Genomic DNA, 22298 nt, shown 5'->3' on the forward strand with positions numbered 1-22298 from the left:
TCATTGTGATGAACAATAATGCAATGCATTTTGGAGATAAGAAGAAACCATTCCACCGCTCAGCTCAGGGCAGGTACGTTCAGGATAAAAGCGCAATGAAAATAGTAAGGTTATTAATGTGGTGCCCAAATCAAATGCACCTATGGACAATTGCAGATATGGAAGAAAGAAGTTGCTAACTGTTCATGTAGTTCAAAAAGAAATGTTCAAAGGATATTAGTGATCAAATGTCTGATAGACCTGAGCGACGCCATGCAGAGATCAGAACTGCATTTAAGAAAGAGTATTGAGACATTTTTATTATAATCAGTCCCATTTCAGGAGTGGTAGATTAATCCATTTAACTCTGGTTTTCAATGCTCGGTCTGTCTGAGTTCCCAGCGGAAATTGCACAGACACGCTTTTTGTCCTCATTTCATTGCATTTTCACCAGTAACTGCTTCAAAGTATTACACGAGTGAACCATTTTATTGTATTGCTCATAATCGACAAATGATACTTCTACGGTTACTGATATGCGCATGATTGTCACAGACACTACCCTCGTAAAATAGTGATTGGGTCACTAATTAATTTTCCACAGAATCCAATGGTTATACATAACTTTACATTATAATTTGATATTTTACGAGTCAATGTCTTACATTATGAAACAGAAATAATGTCAAGCCAAACATTTAAGTAGAATGAAGAAGTAATTTATTTTTCTACAACGAAAAGTGAAAATTCAAGAAACAAAGTATTGTGAATTAAATCACTACTCATCCTCAATGTCCTATCCCAAGTTCAAAAATATAGAATGCTCCAAATGAATTCCAGTAGTTTTGATGTAACGCAAGGATGGAATCTAGAACATCATTGAATGAGTTCTTAATAATTCAAAGTAATATGTCTAAATCATAATGTGAATGTGACCTTTAGTAATTCCAATGAATATTTTACCTAAATAATTCCTCTCAAATTATATTGGAATACAACTGATTACAAATTGACTGCCTAAAAGGAAATGAATTATATGTTTATCAACACCCTATTTATACACATTTTCACCTGAACCAGTAGAAAATTTGTCCGGTCTAACTGTAACACTACACGGCCTTGAATGTACCCACCTCAGTCCTTTATAAATACTCAGATAACACAAGTTAGTTAGGTAAACACTTTTTGTACAACTTCCAATAATGGCCTTAAGTTAAACACACACACTATATATATATATATATATATATATATATATATATATATATATATATATATATATATATATATATATATATATATATATATATATATATATATATATATATATATGTGTGTGTGTGTGTGTGTGTGTGTAGGCAGGTAGATAGCTAGATAGATAAGTAGATAGATAGATTGGTAGATATGAGATGATTTATAATGGTAAATTTAAATTTGCATCGCCTAGTTCAACAATAGTACACTGTTGAGTTATGGAAAGGTTAAACAATGCTACATATATATTCTATGCGATGTGTGTAACATGATGATAGCTAGTGGGATTGGATTTAAGAAAAATGCTGAATACAGTTATGTGACGAGCGTTTCACTTATAATGCAAATTATTAATGTACGAAATTGACATTGTATGGGATTATCAATAAAGGATATGTGCGATTATCAATAAATATTATTGATGTTTGGGTCTATCACCAGTTAGTATCAATGTATGGCATATATAAACAGATATGAACGACCTTTGTTTCATGAACAAATATAATGGATGCATGATTGATTTTTACATATTTAGTTGCATTTAAATTTTGCTTCAGAACGGAATGTACAATTATATATGTTTAGTGTCATGTGGCATCTCCAACAGAGTGGATAAAATTTAATATGTATTATTACGATACAGAAAGAATGTTGGGCTAAGGCTATTCTAGTCTTGGTCATATCTGTTGACAGAGAATTTGAGCTAACATGGATACATCACCAACTACGTGTTGGTTAGACACAATACACAACCTGGTAATAATGCACGCGGCAGCAAAGCTCATTCACCTATTCGTTCAAATATAATGCAATGCATATCCATTTTCGGATACACAAGCCAATGACAGTATAATGGTTTATGCAAGCGGCCCAAGATTTATCCTTTGACTGAGCCATGCCCGTAGCTTTGCTAATCATTTTCTCCCCGCTAGATATCACATTATCACACACACATAGACACAGACATTGACCATGCACACATACATACAAGCACAATATATATATATATATATATATATATATATATATATATATATATATATATATATATATATATATATATATATATATATATATATATATATATATATACATTACGTATTTCCTTCGATAAAAGCTCTAATGTGGATTGACATTTCATGCCAAATATTACTAATATCATCTTCAATATATTGGCTTTTCGTACCGAATATTTTAAGTAATTTGTCTGAGTATGTTCTGATAATTAATAAATCAACTAGTCCTGTCAGAGATTGACTTAGGATTTAATGATATTGCAAAATGTTACAGAAGTTGCAATATCAATGAAAAACGCTCCTTTACCTGGGTTTCGAATTTCATGGTTTGGGTTAAAGATACATATTCATGGTAACCTATTTTCGTCGATCTACCTTTTATACCCCGCCACCACCACCCAGCAAAAATAAAATATACATATATCGATGCATATTTCTCGGTATACGTTTACTAGTATACCAGTCCTCATTTCCACGCACGTGTAAGCAAACAAGATTAATCTGTGATTTAGTAGTTTAGTTATGAACTTGAGTAATTAAGTTATTCATTAATAGCATTTGTTGTGAATGCGGAGATCTCACAGACAATGCCAAATTCTTTTTCCACACATTAGAGCTATCCCATTTAATACTACTATTGTATTCTTATGTAATCAGATTCTTATTTTTTTCTGAATGATTTCTATCAAAACACAAAGTTGTTATGATCAGATACTAAGTGTTTGAAAGAAGCCGATGACTTTAAATCTCTTTTGTTAAAAGCAAGATTTGTCTTATATAAACAGCTTTGCAAGAGTGAATTCCACCTAGAAGTTAACATACAAATGTCACTGACCCAATGGTCGAAGAGTAGAGAAATTAAAGTGCAGTCTCTTCCTTTTGTGGGCATTGCCCAGCTTAAGGAATGTTCTGATAGTGGAGAAGCTCATTCGCTGCAAACTGCAAATGATGCTGTTGACACTCCTATGATATATGAGGATTTCTGTAAGTTTGAACGAGCAAGTATATATCACATGACGACCAGCTAGAGCTAAAATTGCAAGATACTCGACTACAAAATGGAATCTCCAAACCAGCAAAAGCGTTCAGTTCCGAGTTCAGGAAAACAGTCAGAGAAATAAGAGTCCGCAGTATGCGGGGTCAATATATTAAACTCAAGAAAGCTAGTTGAACTGACATGACACACCTGCCAAAATCGTCCATTCGGAACATCTTGCAGCTGGATATCCATGAGGTCGTGGTCCAAGATTATATTGTAAAGTTCGGGTGAAAGGAATTGTTATTAATGCGCATATTGTGATGGATGGTGCTGTATGAATTGTTACCACATACACTAAACATGAATTAGAAAGGTACACAGGATTCATAAGTATTAGTAAGGCATGGGCAAAATCGATTAGAGAAGATGTGCTTTGTAAAGCGAAATGAACAAGGAACGTGCAAAATGTACCTTAATGGAAACAAATGTTTCTGAACAGGTCACCATATCTGGCTCGCACGATAAAAGACAAATAATTATTTTACTTGCTGTCACCAAATCAGGCTTGCTACTGACACCCTAGCAGACCTATTCTGAAAAGACAGATAGGTACTTACTGAAAGGAGTTAAAAGTGTCTCCGACGTGACTTGTACAGAAACTCACAGGAGCAACGAATATTCCATGATTCATTATACTGACCGTGTTCGGCTACCCAGTGTGAACTCTGAAAGCCTGTAGCAATCTTCGATGTTTTCAAACCACATCGCGGAGAAAGACTGATATCTCACTGGAAGGAAAAGAGGTTTATATCAATGATTTAGATATTCGCATGCACGAATATATTGCAAACCCTAGATTTAATTGTTAGTAACTTTTACAAGGAGGGACTCATATCCAGATTTTATGAGTGAAATGAAGGACATTTAAATCAGGACGGTTGGCCTGCAAACATTCGCTCTTTATCCAGTTCTCGTAAAGTGACGTATCTGTGTATATGACAAAGAACAAATTCGGTGAGACCTAACTCAAATGGGCTTTGAGAAAGCAGGACTAATCTGCTGATTGTGTGTTTAGCAGTTAGTTAATACAAACATCTAAACATTAGTAGGAATATTATGTCCATTGGGAAAAGGAGGACACAGCGAATAAATCATCTATATTACTATACCTTACGTCAGGAAGAGCCATTACAATCTTACATAAATTTTCATATTCATGAGATTCGCATTTAAATTAACTGCTCATCATGGGGCAGGGATTTCATGTTTGATTTCATATATAACCTGGCTGGTCATAAGGGCGCCATGACGACATTGCTACAATTTCATTGTCATGGGTTATATTAATTTAATTTTTATACCTAAAGGAGACCCATAGTAAACTAGTCTACAATGACTCATACTTGAATAATCAACATAAAATAAATGTATACGATTATTATTAAATCAACTAATACAGCTACATAACATATATTAACAAGAAAGTTTACTTTATTCAGTAATTAAGGCCTCCGGCCCATATTACAAAATGCAATACAAATAAATATAGTGTGAGCCATGGTTTAAAGAAGTTAAATATGGTGTTCATCGTGAGTATAGATACATAATTTACAATAATCAGTGCATTATTTAATACAGATGCTATTACCTCTAAGTATATTATTCACCATTCATTTGAGTTATCAAAGATTGTCTAACAGGAAAATCCAAAATGATGTAGTAAGAAAGATTTATTGTAATTAACATATTGCTAAGACTCATTAGGGATATAATTTTTCCTATAGACGGAAAGAGATAATAAACTTCATTGAAGTATTTCCTTCTTATATAGTCGTAAGCTGGACAAACAGAAACAAAATGGTATTCGTCTTTTTCTAAATAACTATTATTCTTCCGGCATAGTTCATTATACCAATTATTTATCTCAATCCTGCTATGCCTACCTGTCTCTATTTTCATCATATGCGCTGAGCATCTAAACGTAGCAAGTAATTTCATAAGAAAATGCAATAATTCACATGAGAGTAATATTTCCGGTCCTAATTCGGTTTATACAGGTTGTAATACCTACATTTATGTGAGTTCTTTATATCACTTTGCCAGTCTTGTAGTGTTCAATGCTTAATTCTTTGCAAAATTAGTGCGAAAAAATGTTTTCTCACTCCAACATCTTGATTTAGCCAAACTTACACAAAACCGAAACGAAAAAACATGTCTTTAACTTTGATAGCGCAGGTGACACGGTTAATTTCACGTAATCTTTTGAACATTAAATAACATTGGTATGGGTGTGGAGTTGAACTCATTCTTACGACATTCAACCTGGATTTAATGTAACGTAAAACATACGAGGTACAAAGTGGGTGACTTCCGCACTTCCCTAATACAATCATATTATTGGTAGATTTAGGAACCCAAACATATTGTTTGTACAAATTGTATTATATACTTTCAATATCTCTAGTAAATTCATAACCCCCAAATTTCTGACATATAGCAAGCGATTGGTTTTATTACCGAATAATTTTTTTTTAAAATGCATCCTCTACACTAAAGCAGCCGAACCATGTTTGATAATTCAAAATCCTTGAAGTTGCTTTCTTTGCTTGAGCTGCTAATAACACAGTCGAGACATTGTATTATTCAAATACGTAATACTTTGGAGACGGAACATATTGAAGACATCAGCAATGTAGAGAAGTAAGTACATAACAGCATTGAAACATCTAACACAGTTCAAGAGTGGCCAAACATGATTGGTGACAGCAAGAAAAGGATTTTATATTTTTACAAGTGCAAGCATTTCTGATATGTAAATGATACAAGGCAAAAGCAGACGAAGTACCTAAAATTCGACATTATTTTTATCCAACTGAGCATGTGATAAGTTCAGAGTTAGATGCATTGGGGTGAGTGATAGAGAAAATATAGAGACCTCAGGAAGACTATTAAACTTTGCAATCTCGACTGCTACAATTAAAGAGAGATTGAGAGTATCAAAAAAAGATTAAATGAATATGTTCAATATAAATATTAGATACATTTCAAACAAGGTAAATACTAATAATATCAACATGGCAGAAATAGAATTTATATTTGTATTAAAATGGAAATTGTTATAATGTTTATGGCATGTAGTGGTATCATGTAATACCTAAAACAGAAAACGATAACAAAATAAAAGAGATGGATGAATAACCAAAACTAATACCAGGATTTATATTGCCTTTGACTTTAATAGTAAGGCAGCAGTATCCCGATAGTATTAACTCATTTGCGTATGAAATAATAAGACATTTTAGGTTAAAAGTATGATCGAAATCTGAAGATAATTTTACTAAAGTTGTTGTCTCTTTCAATGAAGTAATTTTAGATTTAAATATAATGCATTCTTTAATTGGTGTCGTTTTCAGAAATGTCTTGATAAACCTAGAAGAATCAAAACCAAACCGAATTATGTGAAATTCGAACTATGTTCATTACATGCCGGACCACTGTACTTGTCAGTTAAATCACCGAGAAGTCTTAATTCGTTCTCAGCTATAACCAGCTATAGCAAATTGATTAATATGTTTCCTAAAGAGCTGACTGGCCCTTATAGGGCCTTTAAGGTTTCCTAACCAAATCGAGTTACCATAGGTCGCATCTCACCGGTCTATATTATTTTCCCTCAAACTTCGTCGCACACCAGGGAAATACAGTGAGACTCGTTTTAGGCACCACTCTCTTTCCACATAATTTCTCCTCTTTCAAATATGTGATTGTCCGTAATTTTGATGATGGTCCATCATGATAAGAATGTGGATGCTTCCACTCTTGCTTACATGGTGTAAAACTGGGATCTCTAATGGTCTACGTTCTGTGCATCTTGATCGTGAACAAGTGAAGCCATAATAAACCATAAGACGAGTATTTATAGTCTACGGTCGGATCGAAATAGATTGAAATGTTTAACCAACCAAAAGTCGCGCTAAGAAGTAGAGGCATAGAAATTTGTTTCTCTCTTACAATCAGAATGGAGCTCCGCAGTTCATCAGTGCGACATAGTTTGAGGATGGCTGACGCCAGGAAGACTATGCTGTGGATACGAGAAGCGATGACATGATATTACAGAAGCCACGATCATGTTTTAAGAAGAGGATGATTTCAATTTAGGGGATGTTCTTAGGGTACCTTCACCCTCTACTCTTTTGTTACCCTGGGTAGACGGTTTCAGCTGGAGACAGACGGGAGAACTGGATACATGTTTGCAGCAGCAGAAAGAAGTAGAACAAATATATGTGACTAACAACAGCAAAAAGAAAAAAAAAAAGAAGAAAACGAACGTAAGAAAATGAGCAGGATTAAAGTATGATGGTGAAAACCGAACGTTGTGTATCCTACAAAACATTTTGACAAAGTTAAGGTATCGGAGGCAAATGTATCACTCAATTTATCTGAACCCAAGAGAAAGAGATCTTCACTTACCAAGCATTTCTGCCAAACCGTCATTACGTTTACTCTCACTACCACTCAGATGCCATCAGCAAGAGACGTATAACCTGGTCGTGCTAAGGGCTTAAGACAATGAAAGCTCATCATGTCAAATCCACTGGTTTGTCAAAAACAAACACCAAAACGGCCCTTTACAGAGCTACCCAAATCACTGGAAAATAGATGTCATACTCAAAGTCTGCTAAATCAAGTTAAAACGTAAATCTCTCAAACATGAGATGAGGTGTTAGGTCAAATCCATGCCGACGAGAAAGAAACCGCAGAATGGAAACGAGCCTGGGAGAGCATTCGACAATCGGACCGACCCAAACAGCGAAAAGAAGTAGAACTCATGTGACAACAGGCGGGTTTTTCGAAAGAGACTGCGTGTGGTATTACTGAATTGCACAGGTTCAAGACGTCTTGGCTCCACGCTACACGTTAGAAGCCTATCCTCAAGTGCTTAGTGAATCTCTGGTGTTTTGCCAATCGGGAACAACACATTCATTGTTGGTGGAGATACTGGGGCTGTCTCACGTCTAAACCATGCATTCCCGATGGAAAAGAACGAATTGATTTATCAGCATGCTTTCTACCCTTTGAGTCCTACGTGCTACATCCAACACAGCATGAAGCAATGTTATCAACAAAAAGGTGAAAGGTGCTTGCTAATTATTGAGATTGTACTCTGCCTTTGGATATCTCATTCATAGTAATAACCCCAAGAGAAACGTTTGTCCAGAGAAAAATCAATGTAATTGTTTAACATAATCGTCAACTTTGGACGCCAATGTTACATCAAAAAAATACAAAAAGAAACAGGTGGAATACTTCAAGGACAAAAAGAAGATAAAGACACAAATATATTTCATCTTTTTCAATTCGAATCTATGCAAGAGACCAGAATTCACATCCCCAATTTCTGGGTCGTTTATCGGGTTTTGCAACAAGTGCATGCAAGAACCTACATTTTTATCATTTTTCCCAATGTAGCAATGTGCCAGGAGGACGTGTACAAGTATTTTGAGGACTCAGTACTCTTTACGATTTTTCTAATGGATCTTAGGCGGTATCGACGACACTTAGAGTGAAGAGGACATCCAGCATTACGCAGACTTCCATCGGTATGCTACTGTTAGGGTTCACCATTAGATATGTTATAACACTTGCTGTTTGCTGTCTGCTCTCAGAACAGGAACAAAGTCCAGTTTTGTTTTAAAAATTGAGTTTATTGTGCATGAGTTTTATATTATCTTAAAAAAATAATTAAAAACATTTTTTTTTATTTCCCCTGCTTTCTTGACCTTGCAAATGCAACAAAAATACATTTAATACAAATCCACATACAAAAGCGTCATCAGCGCATTACACTTGTTTTGCATGTACATATTAAATTCATCTCCCTGTACATTCAATCCTAATGACCTACTAGCTTTTATATTTATTGATTATTCATATAGATAGACAGCAAACCAACTAAATTCAAACGAATGCGTATACATTACACATGTAAAGCATCCAGTATGTAAAGCAAACTAGAGAGCAGACAGACAAGTACATGGACAGAATGGTAGGCATATAAAAGAATATACAGATTGATAATCTATTGAATATACTAAATTACATCAACATACATTAGTTCCTTTTTAATATATATGAACAACCTATCACATACATTTCAAAGAGAAATATACAGAGTATTTAAACATGATATATCAAACTTATTACATGTCTTATAATATGGGACAAATATCAAGGTCACATTGCTTACTTGAAATAAAATCACCAGGCACACTTCTTCTGGGAATGAAAAGAAATAGGAAAATGATATTTAACTTAACCCAAATACAGTTGGTATTGAAACTTACTAGCATGAATATTGAAAGAGCAATCAAACATAAAACCACACATTGTCCGTCTTCTATTTTTTTGTACTGCGAAAATACATTTTAAGATCCTCAATCAATTAAATACTAAGTAAAATATAAATATTTGCATTCCAGCTTGTTCCTTCTATGAAAAGTCTCTACAAACTACTACTTTGTAATAATATCACGTACACAATATCAGAAGTGGCAAGTTTAGGTGATAATAAATTTCATATCTAACAACTTATAGCTGAATTTAATAAATAACCTAGGACGAGAGAAATATACACATTTCAACAGGAAACAATACTGTTGACATAATAATAAATGAAGAAAGTAAAACTACTAACCTTTCTGTAATTCTCTCATTAACACACTTCATCAACAATATATTGGATTGACTGTTTATCACTAGTATTATGCTCATACTGTATTGTTTATATAAACAAGTTCTAACTGACCAATACGAAAGTTGCTCATGATTTGGCCTGAAACAGAACAAATTAGCACGAAGAGTTATCAGGGTAGAGTCATTGCTAAGAGTGAACAAAACTTATACAGGTAATTCTGGTTCAAGGTTGCCTAATTGGATAAATGTGTATCAGATAAGAAAAACACAATAACTACAACTTAAAATATTATGTCAGCTACCAATGGACATTAATCAAATAATATAATATATATTATGACTAATTAAAACATGAATATAAACATTTCTAAAATATATGAATCTGCTACAGATAAACATTTCTTCTAAAATACTAATAAAGGCAAGGCATCTAATTCAACAAAATGACAACGGAAGGAACCAAACTCATTTACATGAAAGTGAGCAAAGTACAGTTTAAAGATTCCATGAGTCATTTGGCCATGCTTTTGAGGCCAATAGGTAAAACGTTTAGAATGACAAAATGGCCAAAGCGTATATACCATAAGTTTTCAATATCAAAGGTAATCAACATGATGTTCTCCTGCATTTCCAAGACGACCAATATTACGATCATGGTACCACTTTCACGCTTCTAACCTCTTTGACTTTCACGAAGAAAATTTCGATAATTGTTTCTGGAGTTCTTATTCTTTGAAGGAAGTTTCTACCATAGCCAAAGCGTACTCCATAGTGTACTGCAACAAACGTATGACCGAGGATACACTCACTATCATATGCCCTCATACTTATCAGCAGACGCAACTCGTCCATTACGTTTTGCGAAAGGAACGACAAATGGATCCATCATGCCAAAAAAAAAAAAGGAGGCGAAAAGAAAATTGGAAACGTTTTGGTGGATGTTTGGGAATTAGAAAACACCAATATCGTCTGTTAATTTCACGGATTCTTATTTAATGGATGTCATTCTCAACGACACACAGAAAGCTTCTTCTCGGAATACACTATGGAACATAGTACGAGAAAATCTACCAGCAACGCCTGAAGTTAGAACAAGAAGAATACTGAATGGTATAAATATATGAGCACGACTTCAGTCGACGTTTCAAAACCGATCCGAAGTTTAGGCGCATTGCCGAAACTGACGACGTGGTGGATGTCGAAGTTCTGGATCCATGCGACAGTTTATTTGGAGGACGAATGATTGACACATGCTTGCTGTATGACGTGAATGAATCTCTAGGAGAAGAAATCAAATACATCGTTGTTTGTTCGTTGTATCATTGGGTGTGCAAATATAGTCGCTGTCGTACAGAACATCCCCCAAATGCTGACAGAACACATCGACGTGGAACACATTCATTAATACGAAGGTTTGATCAAATGTAAAGTCTTAACTCCCACTGACTTTTACCATCGTGTCATACCACACTTTGTCAAAGAAAAATGTTTCCTTTGTGCCGTCCCTTTGCCGAAACCAGGAGCCAATCTTTTCATCACACAGAGGATGAAAACGCTCTGACAGGAAAGTGGGTTAGCATATAATTGTTTTATGCTCTGTATCTGGGATTCCGCTTGATAACAGTCTACGAAATTTGCCATTTTCCAAGCAAAAGCTCCAACAAAAGGACCACAACTGCCAGCGGCGGTCCTCTAAAGTATGGTTGCCAATACCCAGACCAGTGGGTATAAATGCATATCAACTTCCTTGTGACTACAACGCAAAACTACCAAAATGAATTATTTCACAAAGCCTAGAACAAGCTCGGGACTCAAGTTCTGTGATAAACTTGAGTGATATTTTGTACCTTGCGATCATAACTATGCCGTACCATAGGAATGGTCGATGCAGCACCCCATGGGCGCTTCTCACAACTATCACCATTAAAAGTGTTGCTGTGAGTATAACTGGTCGTTGTACTAGAGACAGCAATGACATTTATTACCGTCCTCCTTGCTTCTTTACAGGCGAAAGAGAAGCAATACAACCATTTGCTACTCTTCAGAGTCGACGTGATAGCATGCGTGTACCACCTGACGGATCTCATCTAGTTGAAACTAGAAAAGATACCACCGTCATCTGATCGAAGTGAGCTAGTGAAAGACGAATAAACGTTGCCTTTAGCTATACGTGCCAACTATGCTTTAAAACTCGATTCCAAACGTTCAAAGAGAAATCGCCAAAAAATTCGAATTGACCTACATCCAAACTAATTAGTCATAGTTGGATATGTCTGCTTGGGAGAAGGTGATACAGTCAACTGCTTCAATTATAATGTGTCACTTCATGAATGGGGACAGATAGACCCAGCTTATATGGACCTGATGGTATCCGCATTGCCATACCTTCCTTTGGTATGACCAAACAAGCAATCTCATCTTCATAGCTAATATACAAGAGATCATTTGTGGTTTGCATCTGGAACTGAGAGAACGCATTTGCATAGAATTTGTCAAGATAGAAGTGAAACGCAATGAACAATTGGATCCTTTGACTGTTTTACCACTGGTGCCTGAGTGCTATACGATCTTTGATTATGTTGCAAATATTCAAATGGTATAGAGATTGTATGATTTCGGATCTCAAGACCTCTATTTACAAGATGAAAGTGGTACACAAAAGTTGAATATATGCTCCAAACCTGGAAGATTACAAAATATCTTTTCAAAGGAGTAGTATCGCGTCAAGAAGTGACTTATTCACTGCGTGTAGTGTATACTTGAGACTGATTTAGTTAACTATAATTTTCCATGACATACATTGTCGCAAACGCACACCTATGAACTTCAAAACAATGACACAGCTGGGACTAACTAAGGACATTAAAATGTAGCCTGACTTTGACATAGAAGCTCTCCATGCCACAGCCTTTTTCATTAGTGATGTGAAATATTATATGGAAGGAGGTCACTGACAGTATTCAGACCTTCCAGGATTACAAAAACCTGTTACAAGAACTGTTTTCATTGAATTTGTGACACTATGTCGTGTGTGAATTGTTTTAGTGACCATGTTTCTGGGATTTTGTTTACCATCAGATTCAAAGTTGAGTATTTATCAACAGTACCTACAAAAGACATCATGGCCACTGCACCTTCAGTGCACGAGAGACTCATACTGTTAAATGCATTTCAATTTCTGATCGATACTGCTCTATCTCTGTGTGAAGAAAAGATTCTGGACATTTTATTGACCTTTCATGTTTTCGAAGATTTGTGAGTAGTATCGTATTGCTTCCACAAACACAGGAAAAATGTACGTGACCTTATTAATTTTTGTTTCAGTGCTTGGACGCAAGACGTGGCTGACGATGTCAACGATTTGTGCTAATGATTCGAGTCAAAAGGTAGACTTAAATCACCAAAACAGTGGACCAAGAACACATTACAGAAGAAAACCATGTTCTGGACAGTAATGTCGATCACATCGCCCCGAATTAAATATTATTCTTGAAGGAAACATATGAGGCTGTTAAGGATGTAGAGTGTAATATAATATGTTAGCCTGTCCTGAGATATCCTTTGACACACTTCAATATAAAATATTTATATTCCACTGTGTTAGTTTTGACTTGTATTTTAATGATGCACCTGGTCATTTGGCTCTTGTGTGCCTTTAATGTGAAGTTGTGAATTTGAATACCCCCAAAACTTGTTCCTAGGAATGAAATTTCTTATGTTGTCCATGTCATTCTCAGAATTCTGAACACGTCCGCTATTGATTGATTTCAACGACATTAACGAAATATTGGGAGGAACTGTATCTTCGCAAAGTATTTGCCATGTTGATTGCTGAACCAAGTGGTTCGGTCAAAACCGAAGGTGTCGTGTGATCGAGCACAAAGACGATTATGGCTTACACACTACTTCAATAAAATCAAGGAGAATCCATTGTTTTTGCAAAGGAATTACTCGTGAAAAAGACGGGATCAAGTCTGGATCGTGTCAAACACTTCTTTACGTCTCCGATGAGAGGTTTGAAGAAGACGAAGAAATTTGACGTTGTTTTACACACAAATCGCATCATCGTAGCGCCAGTATCATTTATATAATCGACAATTTGTTCCAAAAAAGTATTACCTATCATACTATTGGCCTGAATGCCCATTGCGTTGTCTTGAGTTAAAGTCCCGTAGATAAATCTCAACTAGGAACTCCGTAGTTGGCTTATGTGTACGACGATGCCACTGGGAGATCTCTTGTCTATTTCCTCGTCGAGTTACAACATACCACTTTTTATTCTTTGCGATTTCGTACCCATCTGTTTTACCAATAATGCCAACAATGAGGTCCCGCCATTTACACCTCCCCATCGGCATAAAAAATCTATGAAAGCTTCCTGCACTTATTTTCTGTCACATAGTCGTCGAGATGACTTCCTTTTAATCTCATCTCCCAAGAAAAATAAAAGCCCCAAGAAGAGTAAAGGTCCCCAAAGATACAACTCCTTCCAGAAAGTGAGGCACCGATTCTCGGGCACAATAGTACTTACCTGAACTACGCCCCTCAGTGACAGTGTCTCTTGCCTCTTCGTCGTTGATCCTGATACGAGTCAAGTATATTTTAACACGCATCTTGCCTAATTTGATGACGAAATTGAAACCCATTTCTAAACATACTTGTTCTCCAGCCATGACGTCTTCTTGAGGTGGAGCTGCTGTCGCTATGAAAGTGTCTTAACCAAAGACCAACTTACAAGAGAGAAAAGCTGACTGGATTTATCCAAACAAGAACGGTCACGATTTAGTCCGTTGAAAGCACATCATCTTCGAGTGATGCCCGTCATCAAGTCACTACGACGTACCAATCATCAGTATAAACAGATGTGTGTCAGACATCTCACTTCCTTGTTTTTGTTCCTGAAAGAAAATAATGTCACCACAAGAAGTGCACACCACCATTCTCCTCCCAAAAAAGACACCCCCGTGAAAAAACAACTCATTTAAACAGGTTCTAAACGAAATCGTCGATATTGTGAGTAAATACTTTTTGAAAGTCTTGAATGGAAGAGTACCTTTGTCAAAGAAATAGAAAGAAAGCTTAGGAAAACATAGGAATGTTATTTACCAAATGATCAAAAAGAAAATACCCATCATTCAAAGAAAAAGATGCTGTGCAACTCGGAGGCTTTCTACTCATGCTGATATGACCCTTGCTGAAAGTTGCTTCTACTCTGCTATAGTCGATTGCTGAATCCATTTTAGGCGGCATCATGGGAAGAGAAAAGGGTCACCTTTTGTTGAAAGGTCTCATGCGTGTACTGTGTAATTCGATGGAAGGACGAAAGCTGTCATTAGTGCCCTAAAAACAATGGAAGGAATTTTATCGTTGTTACAAAAAACGGACAACTTATTTACCTCCAAATCCTATTCTCACCAATATGTCACGGTAACAACAAGAATTACAAGGGTCGATGGATCTCCCGGATTCAAAAATGGCACAATCGCAACGGTACGGCAAAGGTTTGCAACGCTTTTTACTCTTTCACCAGAAATCCTTAGACAAACAACAAAACCGACTATGAAAGATTTCAAGGCGATGATGAAAAGCGAACCACCCCAAATGACGAAGACAGATGAAGCCACTAGGGTGCATCATGAAGAAATGTTTCAAAGGCCGTCTTCTCGCCTATGCAGTAAGATTCCAGCGTCATTGTTCAAACCTACCACTACTCCCAAGCGAAATTAAAGCTTGGGTCAAAAAGATGATGTCAACCGCTTACTTCGGAAGAGGATTAAAAAACAAGAAAGGAAGACAGAAGTGACACAAAGAGCAAGAAAAGGTGGCCCTTTTAGAATCTCCCTCTGCTTCTACTCCTGTTGCTTGTCGGACACGCCAGGCAGTCTCCAATCCCCATGAATCCACGAGAATCATTAGTGAACAGTGTGCGACTTATTGGAGAACCTTTCAGCTAGAATTTTGTGCAACAACGCTAATCCTGCATGCTATGAAGGAGTTCCAAAATTGTATCATGCTACCAAATTAAATTTATTGGTGTGTTTTTTTCCCCAGGTGAGCCGATGGTTACACGAATAAGCGAAGTACCAGTTTCACAAACCCCTTCGACGAAAGTTTTCCAGACGTCAAACTAAAGTGGATGGCATCGATCATTAATGGCTAACTTATTTAGCAGATGTCTCCCATTTAGCAACGTACAATAATACTTACAAATATTTGTTTCTTCGACGTATTTTCAACCTCGCTTGGGCCGTGCCTTTGACTTCTGGACCAGATCCGTGTTAGTACAAGCTTTAACATTGGTGCTGAAACAAAGAGGTCGTCACAATATTCGATGGCAAACAGAAAATTACATCGAACTTCTGAACCAATCTTTCCAAAAGGAAATGAAAAAAGAGACATCCATTATTGCACAACCGAGAATATCGAAACGAAAATTAGTGCTATGGGACGTTCTCAAGAAACTTTAAAAGAACACATGTGGACATGTTTTATACATCAACACGCTCTCAAGACATCGACGTGTTAGCGTATCTAGTTAAACTTACAATCAATATTTCATGCGGGGCATAAGACGTGCGCCCAAATTGTGACCCCCGACCAAAACAATGTTTGATCGATATTTTGGATTGGCCCCTTTTACGTCAAAGACGCGTGGCCTGTTTACGACGGTTGATTGTGAACACATTAAAAAATAAACAGAACGAAACTTCAGCAAAGGATATTTGCTTAAATGGACCAACGAATTCTTTCATTCACTGGTCGAGTGCATAGCCGCCATCATTCTGTCTATATTTTGAAAGCTATGAACGACGAAGTCTTAAATTGAGCTTTTACTTGCCCAATTTTCAACGAGTGACCAAAAAGGAAGATGTGTAATATATCGAAAGCATTCTCTTTCGAATGAAACGTAAAGTAGGGAAACGCCAAAATCAAATATGTCAAATTACTTTGGAATTATATCCACCGAGTTTTGATTCTTGAATTGCCGCTAGAGAACGTGTGCCCAAATCTCAATCGTTTTCGAATTCTTTGTGGTCCGTCGTGTCATGTCATTCGAACCACCATCGCTAATTTGAGTTCGCAACAAGTAGACAAAGAATCAGGGAGCATTTTACTCAGCAGTTGTATCGGCTACCAATCCTTCCTTTAAATATTCTGGTGGCAATGTTAGTGAACGCCGGTCACCACCCTAACAATTGCAACATCCCTCATTTGGAACATTTTAAACTCTTTATCCTTCGATAACGAGTGATTCATCGGGAAAGGAACCTTCGCATTCCGAATAACCAATTTTATTTAATTGTACAAAGCGACAGTAATAAGGAGGTGTTTCCCAAAACACCATATGTTGATTCACGACTAAATTGCTTCAAGCCATACATTTGGACCACGAAGCACATTGGGAAGCCGCTTTGGTAGAAATCTTTTATCCGGATCATGTCCTGAATATCAGTGGAAATCAAGCGACATTTACAGTCAAAATAGTAGGCGATAAAGAGCCAGAGCACTCGTGCGATAAAGGAAACATACAGCGGTGCTGGAATAACGCGTCGCATATGATTTAGGCGAAGACGACATTAATCCAAGGAAGGAAGGAAGGAAAGGAACTTCAGACAGAGAGTCGCGTGGATCAGAGGCAACTTGCACTTCGCAATGTATTTTAACACTGCAAGACCAGGCGTGACGCCATCATGACTGCCAGCTAACATATTAATACCTACCCCGGCACCATGTGTAATTAGGGCCCTATATAAGGCTCAAGCTACTAGTGCTTCCTTACTGTTAATCTAGGATGAAAAAGGTGAGGTGGTGGACAGAGATATCGTCGGACTGGGAGGTAGCGGAGAAACTAGAAGGGCAGGAAAATGAAGCTTTCTAGGGCTACTAACCACTCAACTACGACGTCTGGACCTCTAAAAAAATACCAGTACCCACAGTACAAATACCGGCCAACCAGCTGACTAAATCCGACATCGCATGCCAGACAAAACCACGGCAGGACTGTATGAGAAACGAGGATTCTTAAACGGAAATAAGCCTCCTCGATATTACAAGAGCTAGAGAACGTGCCAAAGCAGAAGTTGAGGGCAAGGCTAAAGCAGAAGCAGAATCACAATCTCCAGCTCTATCAGACACAGACGAACAGGAGGATGAGGATGAAGGTGATACGGGAGATATAGCTAAAGAAGAGAATAACAACCCTGACAGTCAACGGCTCACGAATCTTTGCTCAGAGCAGGGATTTGACTACAAAAGCCAATGGCCTTTTTTAAGTGTGGTGGATCTCATAGCCGGAGACCAGTATAAAAAGGAAGCCAAGACCTCAGCACTGGCTGTTCAGGGTGCATATTCGCACTCAATACTACTGAAAGGCTTATCATCAACAATTTCTGACCACATTTATAAAAGCCGCGTAGACCTTTGACACATCTTCACGTGTTTAAGGCATTCCGGAAACAACGGTTCGTAGAGCCACGGATGCAGCGGAGATCAAGGAAGAAGAAGACGGCCATCAAACCTTTGGATGCCGCCATAAAATCCCTTTTAAGGGATATTGTTAACTATCTGCATCGTTATGTAAGATATTGTTAAGTTATTTAAGATACGATTATGTACGCTTAGTGCACTAAATTTCAACTTAATATTATGGAACTTTTAACCGACTCTAATTACGAATGCAACTAACACATACTTGTTAATAAGGAATGACATGATCAAAATATGCCAGACGTTTCAGCATTTCTGCATTCCAATTGACGCCTGGATCATCTTGTCGAGCCTCATCCTTCCCTTTCCTAACTCGGAGCACCAAAGACGAGTTTGTGCGTCAATTTAAACTCATATACCTAGCAGGTGCCCCTATGTGCGCCTAAGCACTGAACCGGTTAGGAGCCTTAAGTGAAGTTTTAAATTGACACATACTTTATTGTGATGAACATGTTTTTGTACAGTGCCCACTCATCGTAGGTCCCGTGGAGCTTAATTGTCCCTGAATCTCACACAATTATGAGCATACAGTGTATACATACACGAGTATGCGAGTTTGACTCTAATTCACTCCACACGAACAATTAAGTAGCCCACTACGTGGACAATAAACAGTCGCACATGCTATGCTTGACTAAAGTGACTTTCATCTACGATTGATTGATTGATTGATTGATTGATTGATTCGTTGATTGATTGATTGATTGACATCAGACAGATAGGTTAGTTTGTCCCTCCATCGCACCCGCATGGTAAATATATGGACACCCGATCGCCCGTTACCAAATTCTGCACACACTCGCTCATTTAGTCCACAACTTGATTCGTTATCTTCGCTATTTGTTATTTTCGCGTATAAACTGCATATCTCTTGAGTATGGATAATTAAAAATAATGAAAGTAACTGCAGATAGACGACCGCTTATATGCTGTTATGGCTCTCTTTTTGTCGTGACTTAAACCTACGGTTGATTTTTGTTTAGGTCACGTTTGCACTTTTTGTTGCCTTTGTAAATTGGTACATTATGCATATTTTCCAGTGAAATTGTATATAAGTCTTTAGTGTCCCATTGAATAGATTTGTAATAAATTCTATCAGTTTTATGCCAGTCCGTCCTATGCACAATCTATTCCGAGCTTTTTACGTTTCTTACTTTCTTTTATGAAAGCTGTTATATCAGCAGATGTAAAAGTTTCACAACAAAATGTGATATTTAAGATCGTATTATTTATTCTCCGTAGAACAAAACCATGAAGTATTGTCTGGGGTGTATAGGTGTGTAAAGTATCGAGCAATTAAGTTAAGTGTCTTCTGTGGATTAGATGATGTTTCTTCATCACATATTAGTTCGAAAAAGATTTTAGAGTTTCTGCCTTTATTACGCTGTTAACTATACAATTTCCTGAAAAGACTGATATCTGAATATGCTGCTTCATTTATGTCATCAAACACGTTAAACTTTATATTGTCAAGCTTCTTCGTAAACTTTCATAGCTTGCTACGAAATTGTCCCAGATTCTGTCTTGGCAGCTTTCTCTTGTTTTTAGATGATATACATTAGCTTCCTGGTTCTTACAGTTTCGATTCATTGAATTCTAATCTGCCTATGCCTTTCATGCACTTAATATACATTTGGTGACCAATAGGGTTTTAAATATGGATCATATGTCTTTTTAGGGATAGTATTTATTGCAGCCAATTTTACAATAACTATGAGTGTATTATTTAACTCTTCAATTAGTTTTAGCGTTAATGGGATTGAATATAATACATCTTTTAATTTAGTGTTAAACTCTAGTTAGAAAGATATTACGTTTTAGTCAGTTAGCAGATACATTTACCATGTTTAACTGCATTCCCGAGGCTTTACGGTATCACGTCTTATTTCTGAGTGTAATTCTGGTCAGAATTCTGTTTGTAGGATATCCCATGACAAATATGGTTTTAATTTTTCGAGAAAGGAATACTATTGAGTATTCAACGCTTGGAACCTCTTTCGTAGTAAGTGCCATGAAATACACATTTACAATTTAAAAGACAATTATTTATAAATTATACAAATAAAAGAACAAATAACAGATAAAGAAAAAGCGAAATAAAATATAATCGAAATAAAAACCATGGCATTTAATTTGAATGGAGTAATACAGTTTTTTTTTTGTTTGTTTGCGCATGCTAGAACAATGAAGTGATACTATCGATTGTCTTTTGGGAATAAGAATAACATATATGTATGATTTTTGAGTTGATTCAGCAAAAGAAACAGGTGGCTACATTAAATATGATAGAATTCGCCTTGAACTGAAAAACTGCGTACTTTATCCTTTACCAAAATGTTAATCGAACTCAAATCTCAGGCATAATCTCCAGTCACTCCATATTTTGCTGAAGACAAAGAATTAAATTATACATGACACTAGTGTAATTAGCTTGAAAGAAAATATATCATATCCTTCCAAATGATGGAGGATTAATATTAATTTATCTTTAATCTTTAGAGCCCACTGAAACTGCCAATCTGAAAGTCAAGTTTTGCACAATTTCCGCTGATATTCAGACTCCAGTAGCTTTTGTCGTCTCTTCCTTCTCATCTCTTGACTTGGGTTTTTTCTTTTCTTCGCACGCAACCGTATGCTGCGTGGTAATCAATTAAGGTAGATCACGTCCACTTTGCTAATACACGCAATGTATATTTGATACAATTTGTGGTATAGTATTGTAATAGGAAACAGGAAAATGAAGGTAAGTATACTCATCTCGGTGGACTGTGCTGATAATATATTTGATTTACAGTCTTATGAGATGCAAAGAACACGTTCAACATATTAGTTAAATCATGCCTTGTACGAATTGCATTTTCAATAAATGGTTGACGTCGACAACGCGATTAGCAAACAACTACTGCTTTTCCGCAGGATTTCATTAACACTAAGATGTAAAACAAAAACCTTTCGGCTGTTCCCTGTAAGGTTGTATGTATATCTGGTCTTTTCTCAGTATGGAAAGGTATGCATTTTCAACATACGGCTGACGGCGACAACGCCGTCATAAAACAAATACTGCCTGTCCAACGTATTGAGTTAGCACTTAGATACTAAAACCACATTTCGGCTTTTCCCTGCATGTCCTTATGTATGTTTGACCTTTTCTCAGTATATATTTATATAGCCATTCATCAATTAATATTACGAGCGTTTTTTATTTCTTCCCTGCAAATACGTTTACAAATATACAATGAAACATCTATATCAAAAAGTATCACGCAACAATGATTTAAAGTTAAAAGAAAAATACAATAACACCAATGCAAGACTTATATATGATTATCTCCATTATTATTTCAACGCATATTTTTGGGTCTCAGTCGATTATGCGTTTCATTATTTCATACATTTCTTAATCTTTAACACACTCATTCCCTTCAAATAAGTATTAAAACCACGCATCATTGTTACAAGCGCTGAAGAATATGTTGTGCAAATGATGTGATTCATGGTTTTGATGGTAAGAACGGAAGTATGACTGAAATTGAATATAGTCCACTTCCTGGGGGGGGGGGGTCAAACGAAACCCCAGATGATAGCTGATCATTAGTAAACATTGAATTATATCATCATGACGGAACACTGGAAATGATATCCTTTGATTGTTTGAACGGTTTATTTATAACATTCATTAGAAAATAAACACCGTATGTTACGTGTTAATATACACTGATGGAAAATTAGCCTAATGTAAAAGGTTCACAGGACCATACTTGCAATATGTCTTTGTTACATCTTATGCTTTACTCTCTTGTAATGTAGAACTTTTCACAAGGAAGAATCGTACTACTGTCTAGTGGATAGTTAATAACTTCACAATAGTTTTAATTTCGGTCGGAGTTGTGAGC

This window comes from Sinohyriopsis cumingii, chromosome 8 (genome assembly GCF_028554795.1).
Source record: "Sinohyriopsis cumingii isolate HCF-2022 chromosome 8, ASM2855479v2, whole genome shotgun sequence".
NCBI lineage: Eukaryota > Metazoa > Mollusca > Bivalvia > Unionida > Unionidae > Sinohyriopsis > Sinohyriopsis cumingii.